Consider the following 14,557-nt stretch of genomic DNA (forward strand, 5'->3'; position numbering starts at 1 on the left):
GTAGATAAAAGGTCCTTGCAACATATAACAAAAACTGAGATCGGATCAGTAACGTGGTCAGACCACGCCCCACTTACATCTGAACTCTTTACAACAGCGTTGCCCAGCCCTCACTCTATATGGAGACTGAACTCAGCCCTACTTACGAACCACACATACAAATCTCAGATAGATAAGGAACTACTCTCATACTTCCAAATGAACTCTAATGATGATATGGATTACTGTGTTTTGTGGAATGCCCACAAGGCATACATAAGAGGAGTAATCATCAAATTAGGAGCATACGAGAAAAAGAGGAAAACTAAACAAATCACAGACATTCTAACGCAAATTAAAGTCCTTGAAACAAAACATAAACTAAATCCTGACCAAATCATACTATCGCAACTACGTACTCTGCGAGAGAACCTAAGACTCCATCTTATCGAACAATATGATTTTATGGTGAAAAAATTGAAATTCATTTCATACACACAAGCAAACAGAGCAGGCCCATATTTAGCAAAACAATTAAATCTAAATCCAAAATTGTTTACCTAAATGACCCAATTAAAGGAAAAATTGTGAACCCGCTAGACATAGCCAATGCATTTAGCAAATATTGCACAACACTATATAATATAAACAATTCCCAGGAATTTATTCCACCCACGAATGAGCACATCAACACTTTCCTAGACTCACAACTCCCCAAAATATCTACAGACCAATTAGAATCACTCTCCCAACCTTTTACCATCACTGAAATTAATAAAGTCATTCAAAGTCTTCCAGCTCATAAATTGCCAGGTCCAGATGGCTACACCAATGAGTATTATAAAAATTCAATCCGACTCTTATTCAATACCTTTGTAATTTTGCTAACAAACTAACTATGTCTGAATCCACCCTACAAAAAACATTAGAAGCCCTTATTATCACATTACCCAAGCCAGGTAAGCCTCCCACATCACCTGCTAACTTTAGACCTAAACCGCTCTTAAATACTGACACGAAAATATACGCTAAACTTCTAGCCGTTAGACTTCAATCGCTAATACCAAAATTAATTAACCCAGACCAAGTAGGCTTTATTAATGGGCGTCAAGCACCAGATGGTACACAAAGATTCATAAATTTAGCTCAATGGGCACACCATACATGAACGCCTTCTCTGCTTATCTCACTGGATGCAGAGAAGACGTTCAACAGAATCTATTGGCCATATCTACACCTGATTCTTAAAAAATTTGGATTATCAGGAACCTTTGGGAAAGCGATTATGGCACTATATACTCACCCCAGTGGCAAAGTATGGACATTGGGACTACTATCAGAACCATTCCAGATCTCTAATGGTACTAGACAAGGGTGTCCTTTATCACCCATTAGCTTCGCATTATGTATAGAGCCACTAGCAGAAGCAATACGTATTCAACAAGACATCAAAGGTATCCAAATAGGACAAGTAGCACACAAAATAGGACTATATGCAGACGACATAATAAGTGCTATAACTAACCCCATCACATCAATAGTGGCACTAAATAAAATCCTATCACAATTTAGCGCAATATTCTTATTCAAAATAAACAAAACAAATTGCAGACACAAATATCATTGATGTCCCCTTTCTCCTGGGTAACTTACTCACAAATTACATACCTAGACATACAACTAACATCTCCATACTCGAACATATTCAAAATCAACTTTTCAAATCTACTTATCAAAATATCAGAATTATGCAAGGAACTATCCCATAACTTTGTCTCCTGGGTAGGCTGAATTGCTGTTGTAAAAATTTTTATTTTGCCACATATATTATACTTTTTTAAAGCCATTCCAATACCAATGCTAACTTCATCTATACAAAAATTGCAATCATTGTTGAACAATTACATTTAGGAACACAAAAACGCACGTATCAACAAAACTGCCCTATACTCCTCTCAAATTAATTCAGGCAAGGGGGCTCCTAACCTGAAATTATACTATAAAGCAATAATTTTAGATCAGACACAGCATTGGTGGTCACCTCAAACAGAGAAAAGATGGGTGCAAATAGAACAACGTGCGACCATGGGAGCCTTTACTTTGACTCATAAAACCCCACAATACTGTCTGGACACAATACACATAACCCTTCGCACTTGGTTGTCCCTTCTGCAATCTCCTCCTCACAGCCGTCCCGCAGTTAATGGCTTTATACCATTACTCTCCATCTCAGCACTTACACCTGATCTTGAGCTAAAATCCTGGAAGAGCAGGTAAGCACAACCTTGCTCAACTATACGCAAACAGAACTCTACAATCCTTCAACCAACTTTCAGAAACTTACAATATCATATCTAAAGACTTCTTCAAATACCTAAGGATCCATCATATATTACAAAACCTAGAATACCAAGAAAATCTCCATCTTTGATCTCTAACTAACTTTTAAGAAAAGACAGACTCTCATAAACGCTGCTTCTCCTTGATATATATTACTCTCCTTCAACACATTCATCCAGATAAATTACCGGCAATGCACAAATGGGAAAAACACCTAGGAATACAATACCCAACACAAAAAGGGCGAAGTGCAGCACATTGGACTAAAAAATCTTCCAGATGTATAAACCAATGGGAATCAGTCCAAAAGCTAACTCACAGATGGTATCTAACCCCACAACAATTGACAACACGATCTCCGTCCCAACATTCTTCGTTTTGCTGGAGGAACTGCAACCAAATGGGATCTTTATACTACATATGGTGGGACTGTCCACATATTAGCACCTTTTGGAAAGAAGTATTTTCACTTGTAGCACAAATTACAAGCTCATCTTCAACTCCTGATCCAGCCTTGGCACTCCTGGGTATAGCAATAGATTCCTGGCCGCCTCAATTCAGAAATATACTAATTCACACTTTGATAGCTGCAGGGCTGAGTATTGCAAGGCTCTGGAAAACACAAACCTCACCATCCACTCAATCAGTAGTTGATTTATTGAACACAAACATGGCCTTTGAAAGAACCTTTGCTCGGATACACAATTCGCTTGACGGATTTAAAAAAAATAGGAACCTATGTCTCAAAGATCATTGATGCATTATGGTATAAAACACTCTTTGACGTACCCTATAAGCACACCCTCAACCACAGCCTCATTCATCTCTTCACATTAATCTAAATATTCAACGTCTCATATATGCAATGATATTTGTATCTAAAGAATTATGTTATCTTGAAGGAAATATGTAATGTTAAGACCTAATTCTCACCTTACTACTTTTTTCTAATTTCTATACCTCTCCCTTTCTCATAATTTCCACTTTCTCTTTTAAATTACTATACTACTGAAATCTCAAACAATGCTATAGGAACTCTAAACAAATGTATTAACGATAGTAACGACTGTTGAAGAAACATAACCTATATCATTTGTATGTAATTGTTAAACATGCTTCGATTCTAATGTAATAAAAAAATGAAAGTTAAAAAAAAAAAGTCCATGTTAAAATGTTAACTGTTAGCATCAGCTACACGGGTTCTTTACTCATTGCTGATACAAAACTATATCACCAAACCTCCCTCTGCACTAAAAGCCCTCTCTGACAGCGCAATGGCTATAGCGCAGGCTAGCAACTCGACTGCATACTGCACAAGCTTGGACAAGTGGTCCAGCCTGGATACCTAACAATCCAGGGTGTCCACAATTTGAAGGGTGTACACATCTTCTCTTGATCCCAGATAATCCAAGATCATATGGTTTAGGCACTGTCTGTTATTGTTTCCAGGATACAAACCTGGCCAATATATTCTAAAGAATAATTTTAGAGCCTCACTGAGGCAACTGCTGGAACTGCAGCTTCTGCAACTTCTGCACCTCCTTTCACTGACCTGAGGATCTGAGGTACATTGGTCTTGAAAGAAGATCCTATTACTCTCTAGAATGACAGCCAAGAGGTTACTCTGCAACACCTCTTCCAATTATCCCACGTTTTGTGCTCCCTGGGATAGCAGGATGGGGTCTGGCATTTTTCAGGGACCCAAAAGGGTATCCATCCAGTAATGATCTCTCTCCTTCAAAGCTAAAATCATGGGGTCCTTGTGCAGGCACCACAGAATGATTGAGCCCAATCTTCATAAATTTCTAATGGCACAGGACCCTCAGTTCTTCGTGTCATTGAGAACAATGGTGTCCTCAACAATTTCTCCCCACCCATGCATAATTCCCAATCTTTAAAAGGGGTGAAAAATACCCAGGAAACCTGTCCCATAGGCTACTTATCCTCACTGCTGGAACCCCAACCCTCTTCCTCCTTCTTGTGCTTTTCCTCTGTCTGATGCTGCATCACAGGGATAGACTTACTTGTGAAAGGATCTTGCAAACCTTGGGACACCAGCTAGTCCCTCTCTTCTTCCTTCTTCTGTGCCTCCAGCACCCCATATGTGAGACCATATAGAGTTTTCTAGGTAGGAGCATCAGAGGGATTGTATCACTGATCCCACACTCAACGTGGTTCACCAGTTTAGTTGCCTCTTTGAAAAGCAACAAGATGGCTACATACTTCCAGAATCAAAAGGCACAAGCATGATGAAAGAAATACAGATTATGAGAGCCTGTCCTCATCCCATTCTTCCACAAATACTCACTGACAGCGATATTGTGAGAGAATCTCTGTGGCTTCTGTACCCCAAGCATATCAGATAAAAAACAGCATGGCACTGTTTTGCCTAGGCCATTGCATAGGGTTCTGGACACTAAAGGACGGCTGGAGGTTCTGTCTGTCTCCTCACGCATGTCGTACCCAAGTGACTGGTATATTTACAACACTTGATATGCTGCAGACAGAGACTGTAAACCACTGCAGTGTTGTTGTCAGAGGAAATGACGAGGAAGCCCAGACAAATGCGCCAATGCGCAACATGGCCATGCCAATTCACGCAAAGAAGTGCGCATGTGCATAGTAAAGCGACACATAGTAAAAAGCACGAAAACGCACCAGCACACCCAGGGTGCACTAACTGCTGACACTCAGTGGCCTTTATAAGGACTGCAGCTCTGCTCAGTAATTTCTGGATTATCGTCAGCCCCTCCTGTTCCTGTGTTCCTGAGTCTACTGCTGATTACCCATTATCCTAACCTTGTTCCTGTCTGCTGCTCTGTGTATGACCCCGGCTTGCTCCTGACCTTGCTCCTGTCTGCTACTCTGTGTATGACCCCGGCTTGATCCTGACCTTGTTCCTGTCTGCTGCTCTGTGTATGACCCCGGCTTGATCCTGACCTTGTTCCTGTTTGCTGCTCTGTGTATGACCCGGCTTGATCCTCACCTTGCTCCTGTCTGCTACTACTTTGTGTATGACCCTGGCTTGATCCTGACGTTGCTCCTGTCTGCTGTTCCATATTGATCCTGGCTCTGGCTACTGACTACTCTACCCATCCTCCGGGATCCACGGGTTCTCTGGAGAAAAGCATTGTGCAACTGTAGCACCCACGGGTTCCATCTCATCAGGCATTTCCAAGCAGCAACACCACTGGCAACCCGTGCTTCTTTGGACACTGTACCTCCTGTTTCCACCTCCAGGGGCGCACTGCACTTAGCCGTAAGGAGACCCCTCTCTCTATTACAGCCTCCGGTCAGGTAAGTGACAGTTTTCCGCATCAGATGTGTTAAAAAAGGTCCAGACTGCTTAGCTCTGTGGAGCGGAATTTTGGATATCAGCGACCGATACTTGTAGGGCAGTGGCATCCAGTGGAATAGAGTGGATGCTCCCTCCATTCCTTTGCCCCTGCCCTTGAATGACATCCTGCCTCTCTGATGTTGTGCCTCACTATCACTTCCTTCTTCTATTCTGGCTCCTAGGTTTGTTCTGCCACCTCATTATGCCCAAACTCTGCATTGTTTGAGCCCACTTGGCAGTAATATGCAACTGCAGAAACAGTAATAGCAATTGCTTCTCCCTAACTATTGTCCTCTCCCTCTACTCCCCAAGTGCTCTTTTCCTCCACATCAGGTAACAAGAATGATTTAACATCCTCCTGCATCAAGTTACTTATGCAGTGCTGCAGGGCTGGACCTAGGGGGGTGCTAGGGTGGGCTACTCCCTCCCGGATTTCACTGGTACCCCCCAAGGCCAACTGGCATCCCTTTACATGCACATGAACTTTAATGGCATCCTATCTTAGTCCGTAGGGTTCCATACTGAGTTGGCCCACCCTTTTCAGCTATAACAGCTTCAACTCTTTTCAGAAGGCTGTCCACAAGGTTTATTAGTGTGTCTATGAGAATGTTTGACCATTCTTCCAGAAGCGCATTTGTGAGGTCAGGCACTAATGTTGAACGAGAAGGTCTGGCTCGCAGTCTCCGCTCTAATTCATCCCAAAGGTGTTCTATCTAGTTGAGGTCAGGACTCCGTGCAGGCCAGTGGAGTTTTTCCACTCCAAACTTGCTCTTTCATATTTTTATGGACCTTGTTTTGCGCATTGGTGCGCAGTCATGTTGGAACAGGAAGGGGCCATCCCCAAACTGTTCCCACAAAGTTGGAAGCAAGAAATTGTCCAAAATGTCTTGGCATGCTGATGCCTTAAGAGTTCCTTTCATTGGAACTAAGGGGCCAAGCCCAACCACTGAAAAACAACCCCACACCATAACCCCCCCTCCACCAAACTTTACACTTGGCACAATGCAGTTAGGCAAGTACCATTCTCCTGGCAACCGTCAAACCCAGACACGTTCATCGGATTGCCAGACACAGAAGCACACAGAACACGTCTCCAATGATCTAGAGTCCAGTGGCAGCATGCTTTACACCAATGCATCTGACACTTTGCATTGCACTTGGTGATATAAGGCTTGGATGCAGCTGCTCGGCCATGGAAACCCATTCCATGAAGCTCTCTATGCACTGTTGTGCTAATCTGGAGGCCACACAAAGTTTGGAGATCTTTAGCTATTGACTCTGCAGACAGTTAGCGACTTCTGCACACTGTGCGCTTCAGCATGCGCTGACCATTTTATGTGGCCTACCACTGAGTTGCTGTTGTTCCCATTTGCTTCCATTTTATTGTTAGGTCTTTTGCCTGTGAATACAAATTCACAAAGGGTGGCACACAATAATATGTAACCCACTGCAATGTGTTTTTCAGTAATGTAGTACTATACAGCACAATGCAATTCACTGTTATGTAGTACAATACAGCACTGTATATAGCATTGTATTGCTCTGATTGTAGCACTATATGCAACTGTATAGCAGTAACTATTTCTCCCTGTCAACCATCCCTATCTACTCCATATCCACACAAACACTGACAAAAGGATCATGGAAAACCTGACTTTTATAGGGTGGAGTCTGGCATATTAGGAAACCCCCATTACTGGCCCTTCCATGCCACATCCCAGCAATTGAAAGGCCAGAAAATGCCTGATTGGTAATTACTTGCTATGAGGGTGAACAATCCCATTAGTTCACCATTTTTCCTGAACTGCTAACAGCTAGAATTTGGGTTGAACTCATGGCTGACCTGAACCTGAAGCTTATAACTAATTGTCAGTTACAACTCCTGTAGGATTGAAGGCCCTCTCAGGCCTAGTGTATACAGCAGAAAAGGCCTGTGCTGTTTGCTTTGTTTTTAGAGGGTTTTTTTTCAAGCATATCCCTAACTTTTATTTTTACTATGAAGATAAGGGGTTGTGGAGAATGTAGGTGACAGTGTTCGATTTTCTTGGTGCACACTGTTTTACACATTATTATAGAAAACTCAGCATGAAAATTAGATTTTCTCTCAGAGCAACCACAAGCTAAATTAAAAGGCAAACAAAAAAAATGACTTGGGATTAGGTAAAGATCTGTGAATATAATTCAGGTACAAAAGAGAATGAAATTCACTGGATTTAGGTGTCCCTTTATCATGCAGCAATAAATGACGCTGCTCAGTTCTTTGGCATTCTCAGAGGAGACAGTTCTCCTCTGAATGCCTGTTCACGAAGCAGTGTAGATCGCTTCTCCTAATGAAGAGAGAAGCGATCTAAAAACGGTTTAAACTCTAGCAAACGGCTGCTGTTACTATAATCTCGCAAGATTACGGTAAGAAATCAGTCAAACACACAGTTTACTAAGCAGCGGTAAATTACTGCTGCTTCGTTTACTGCTCCCCCTATTCTCCACCTCTGGGCTGGAGAATCTGGAGGGAGAATTTTCACACAGATCACCAGTGAAGGGCTGACATCGCTCCTTGATACACTGGCCATCTGTGTGTTGAGATGATCAGCGGAGAACATGTTCTCCTCTGGTCATTTATGTTTCCTAAACCACTAATGATCTGAGATCAGCAACGATCCTCAGGATTGCCGCTGATCTCAGTTTCATAAAAGGAAACCACAAGGACAACTGTTAACTGATTTGACTAATGAGTTAAACCCAGGGGCGGACTGACAACCCATGGGGCCCCCGGGCAATAGGGGATCATGGGGCCCCTGTGTCCTTGCCCAAACTCAAAAAAGCCTATGAAAAAGGTACCAGGGGCATCTCATGGGGCCCCCTACTGACCACGGGCCCTCGGGCAGTGCCCTAGTTTCCAAATGGTCAGTCCGCCCCTGGTCACACCCCAATGCAGTGTGTTGCAGTGCACATGTTTTCATTTGTTCCCCCACAGTTACTACCTTTTGTACCACTAGCCCCTCCCTCCTAGATTGTAAGCTCCAAGGAGCAGGGCCCTCCTATCCCTCTTGTATTGAACTGTATTGCTTCTGTATTGTCTCCCGTTATATTGTAAAGCACTGAGCAAACTGTTGTCGCTATACAAATCCTGTATAATAATAATAATAATAATTTGTTGATGTGCTTTGGCAAGTCATTCAAAATAAAAAGGCTGCAGGACACAAAAAATAGGTGCTGTTTGCATATTAACACCTTCCCGCCCCACCTATAGCAGATTGACAGCCGGGCGGGACACTCCTCATTGTGACTGGGCGTCATATGACGTCCTGTCAAAACGAGCCGGCCGCGGGGCCGCACAGTGGCACAATCTATCACCAGCTGTGTCCACGGGACACAGCCGATGACATATCACTACACCGACCCGTTGCCAGAGTCATGTGACCTCTGTGACCAATCACAGCAAATCACATGTCAATTGTATGCAATGGATGGCTTCCTGTCATACCATCTGTCACGGTGTGCAGGCTGCCTGTCGCTCTGCTCCTCTCCCCTCTGCAGCTTCCCCCTCCTTCCCCCCCCTCTCATCCTGTCACAGCCCTTTGATGCTTTCATCACTCCCCCATCTCCTGTCTCTCCCCATCCAGAGCAGCCGGAGGGAGAGAGGTGGTCTCCCGCTGAGAAGCCCGCACTTCCCCGGCCACTTGGCCGGGAAGAGGGTGGGCAACTCATTGGGGTGTCCGGGCCGCGGCAGTCACTCTGATGCCGCATGGCCCCAACGAAGCAACCGGGCACAGGGGTTTTCCCATGCTTGCACTCGTCATATGACAAAGGCCACACTCCCGAGAGCGTGCCCCATGTCAAGGGGGCGTGCCTCGTTTCCAGGCGAAAAGGCACGGCGCCCCCGGTTGCTATGGCAATCAGGGACGCTCTATAACAGCCTTGAGAAGGCTGGTAGAGAGAGTCTCGGGTCGTTCAACCGCAGTGCAGCTGCCAGGAAGGTCTGCGCTGAGGTGAGACCCCTGCAGCACTCTGCAAAAGACCCAAAAGACTATTACTGCTGCCCCTGAGCTGGGGGGATTATTACTGCTGCTTGCCCTGGTGCTGAGATCGGGAGGATTATTCTCACTACTGACACTCGGCAGCAGTACCCAACGCTGGGGAGGATTATTACTACTACTGACACTGATGTTAAGGTTGGAAGAATTATTACTACTACTGACACTGATGCTGAGATTGAGAGGATTGTTCCCCACGGAGTACACTGCTGGTACTCCGGACTGGTACCTGTTGTTAGGACCCTCTGCTGCGTGCTGAAGAGGGTCGCCCCCTGGACTGTCGCCTGATGTGAACCCAGGATTATCCCTGCCGGAGCCGTGAGTTTGTGCACCCCTGTTTTATTCCCCCTGGACTGTTCTTGAACTCTGTTCCCCCTCTGCTCCCTACTTGAATTACCAATTGCTAGAGACTCTAACTTTGCCCCTTGGGGACGGGTTACAATTATTTTGAGCCCTCTCCTTGCTATTCCCCTAGACTGGGTGCTGCCACGCTACCTGCAGACCCCAATTGAGTGACTGTCAGTTCTTTAATAAAGCTTTGTGTGTTTATCATCTACTCTGTGTGTTCTGTCCTGACTATCCCCCGTCACACCATCCATTGTATACAATTATGTTGTTAGCTGTGACCGGTAAAGGCAGTCACCTGATACAGACAGGGCCAATCACAGTCCATCTGTATCATGTGATCAGCTTTGCCCAGTCACAGTTTATCACAACAAAAGACTGAATGAATCAGTTTCATTCAGTAACAATGATTGCAAATATTAATTAAATACATTGGTATTAGCAATCATAATGTGTTAAAAAAAAAAGAAAAAAAAATCCTGATCACTTGCCCAGAGTAGTTCAATGTCACTATGGTAACATTGTATTGCTTTGGTCACAGTGTGCTGAAAAATAAAATAGTAAAAAAAAGAAAACATTTAATAAAAAATAAAAAAAAATAGAAACATTTGAAAAAAATACAAATTATATTATTATTATTATTGTTGTTGTTGTTGTTTTTATTATTATTTTCAGCAAAGAAATGTAGCAGAATACATTTTGACCTAAATTTATGAAGAAATGTTATTTATTTGCAAACAGACTGGATAACAGTGTGTACTCCAGCGCTCCAGGAATAGATGCCAAAGACAGGCCAAGGGAACCAGGACAGGAGTGGCCTAAGGATAATGCTTCAGGGATGCAGCCCTCCTCAGATGGGGGAAATCAACCACTGGAAAAAGAGCAAACAGGTGGCATAAACACATAGTGCATTATCCAAGTTTTATTCAAAAGTATGTAAGACAAAAACATACTCACAGACATAGCATGTAAAGCTTTGCATAATGGAGTGCAACAATGGGCAGGGTGTTCTGACTTGTCAAAATGGTCAGGTGGCCGACGCGTTTCAGGGATGAATCCCTTTCCTCAGAGCTACCAAGGTAATAAGTGCCCGGTATTGAATTGGTTAAAGCATGCCCCTAACTAATTTATCCACACATAGTTAGTTATCCCCATCTTTTCATTAAAGCAGCTCCAACAGCATAGGGCTGGGATCCCCACCCACCATTGGCTGCCATGAAGCTGCTGACCAGAGTCAAAGACTGTGCCAAGCACATAGGGTAATATCCAAAAATGTATTGCCTGTGAATAGGTCTAACATTAGCCCGTTCAAAATGAATGTGTCCTGGAAATGTTCTTCAAAGTCGTGTTCAGGAAAAATCTGAATATTATCACTAGCTGCTTGCTTTAAGTCATGCAGTCAGGAAGCATAAGTGCATTATGTGTGTGTGTGTGGGGGGGGGGGGGGTTACATAAGGATTCAAAAGTAAATTGCTTCCACAGAGTAATAGGAGATAACATTTCACATCTTTTTAACTTAACCACCAATTACTTAAATTCCTTTAGCAAGAGCTCTCCTTTAGATTTGTCTAGCTTATGCGTAGACCTACATAGGATTTCAAGTCTCTAAAGTCTCTTTAGTTGATGTATTCTTCCTACTCAACTTTCTCTTAGTTTCTTCTCTACTGATGTGAACCTGCTTTCTTACTTAGGTGACAGGGATAATGTGGTCTATTAACACCATCAGTGCTTAATTAGTTTGTATGCAAAATAGGCTGATACAATACTGATAGAATGGCATCTGTCTTCTTGTACAGCTTTGAAAAGAAACTTGAAATCCAATAGAATAAGCGTTACTCCTACTGACTTGACCACCTCTTCTTCTCACCTTCATTCCAAAGTTCATTCAAAACTTACAAGATCTCTTTCAAAAGAAACCAGTAGGTGGCATTAAAAGAAAGATCTAATTACCAAAAAGACATTCAGCTTATTTCAAAACATTACAAACGTTCAATGAATATGGTTGAAGCCTATTTGTTGCCAATCCTTTATGTTACTTTCACAAATACAAGGCACTACTCCCACTTCTGAAGTTTCTTTTCTTTTTTAAATGAATGCAGCTTTCTAATTAGATAGTAAATAAAGCTATGGGTCAACATAGAAATGTATATTGGATTTGTGATTGAAAAAAGACTGATGAGCCTGAAATAGCTTTCCAGGGTTCTTTGCAAATGTTAACTTGTATCACATGACTTGCAGTGTTTAGAATTTACAAATCGGGCCTGATTTATTAGAAGAAAATGCATAACAGAAGTGAGAAAAAACAATATTAGTTTCAGCTATGTTGCAAGTAAACACAAAAGTGCAGATACACATGCACCCAGTGGACAGAAAGTCTTAACTAATCTAGCTAAAGTGTCCGTTTATGAAACTGAGATTAGCAGCGATCCTGAGAATTGCTGCTGATTTCAGTACATTAGTCATTTATGAAACAGAGAAGATCAGCAAAGAACATGTTCTCTGCACACAGAGAATCTGCAATCGACAGACACAGAAACAGCCAGTTTATGAAGGAGCAATGTCGGCCCTTCACTGGCGATCTGTGTGAAAATTCTCCCTCCCAAATTCTCCAGCCCAGAGGTAGAAAATCGGGGAGAGAAGAGAGAATCGCTGGAGTTCTGAGAAGGAAGGAGGAAGTTTGTGGACATTCTTCTTCTTCCTCCAAGACAGTGGGAAAGCCCCCCTGCCTCTCACAACACCCCAAAACCCTAGAGCAGTTTATAAATATATTTATGTTTGTGTATATATATATATATATATGTGTGTGTGTGTGCGTGTATATATATATATATATATATATATATATATATATATACACACACACACACATCTACAAACCATATATATATATATCTATTACATATGTGTGTTGTGCGTGTATTATTTGCGCATATATATATAAACATACATGATTTTTTTAATTATTGTGTTCGTGAGTACTGAGGAGAGTCGCCACCTCAGCAGAGTTAATTTACCACTGATTAATAAACTGACAGCTGTGTGTTTTACTGATCTCTTGATACTGTACTCTTGCTAGATCTCGCGAGAATACAGCAAAAACAGCCGTTTTCCAGAGTTCAAACCATTTGTAGATCGCTTCTTTCCTCATCAGGAGAAGCGACCTACACCACTTTATAAACAGGCACTCAAAGGAGAGCTGTCTCCTCTCAGAATGCCAGAGAACATAGCAGCGGTCATTTACCACTGCTTGATAAACGGACACCTAAGTGCAGTATGTATTGAACATCCAGAGAAAGCTATTTTTGTGGTTTATACTGTATGCACCTGTTGCAACAAGAAAGGTGTGTTAAGCTGCTGTCTGCATACTTGCATCTCCACATCCCTTCCAACTCCAGCACATTGAAGAATGTATTTTTCTGAATTCTTTTTAATATATACTCTGTGTTTATTTATATACATATATATATATATATATATATATAATTTTTCCAATGAAAATTTTACTTACAATGGTATATGATAAGAAAAAAAGTAATCAGTTAAGAACTACTTCAGAAAGTTTTGTGTTTACTTGTGAAGTGACAGTGCCAAAAGAGTCTAAAAAAGCTCCCTGCAAAACAGATCAATAATACTTACCTGTGCAGTGGACTGTGAGCCCTGTTTTTGCTTTCCAGAAGAACTATGAAGGGTAATAATCTTCAGCGTCCAATACAGGCATTTTAGACTGAGCAGCCACTTTTTCTGGGGTGAGGGGGGTTAAGGGCATTCGCAGGGGCAGTTGGTGATGGAATATTCGCAGATTCGGTCCTCCTTACTGTGATGTAAAGGGGCACTGTGATATGATATGATATTGATTCCAGTGCTCCTTTACTATGCAGTCCCCTTTATATCACAGTGCCCCTTTACATTACAATGCCCCTAGTGATCTAATCAGAGTGCCCCCTATATATTCAACAAAGAGATGGCCCAATACAGTAAAGAGACATCCCAATCCAGCAAAGTGACATCCCCATATAGGAAAGAAACATCCCAATCCAGCAGAGAGATATCCCCATATAGCAATGAAACCGCCCAATCCAGCAAAGAGACATCCCCATAAAACAAAAAGACATCCCAATCCAGCAAAGAGACATTCCATCCAGCAAAAAGACATCTCAATCCACAAAAAGACAGAATGTCTCTTTGCTGGATGGTATGTCTCTTTGCTGGACTGGGCTGTCTCTTTTCTGGACTGGGCTGTCTCTTTGGTAGGTGGATATGTATCTTTGCTGAATTTGGATTGCTGTTTGCTGGATGGAGATGTCTCTTTGTTGGATGAGATGTCCCTTCTTGGACTGGGCTGTCTCTTTTATGAATTGGGATGTGTCTTTGCTAGATGGGGATCCAGCCAAGAGACATCCCAATCCAGCAATGAGACATCCCAACCAGCAAAGAGACATCCAGTTGGAGGGGTCTGAACATGGAGCAGTGAATGTGGAAGGCGAGGGAACTCCAGATGCCGGCCTTGAGTAACCTGCCAAAC

This window comes from Staurois parvus, unplaced genomic scaffold (genome assembly GCF_062004578.1).
Source record: "Staurois parvus isolate SC_StPar_1 unplaced genomic scaffold, SC_StPar_1.0 ptg000850l, whole genome shotgun sequence".
Taxonomy (NCBI): Eukaryota; Metazoa; Chordata; class Amphibia; order Anura; family Ranidae; genus Staurois; species Staurois parvus.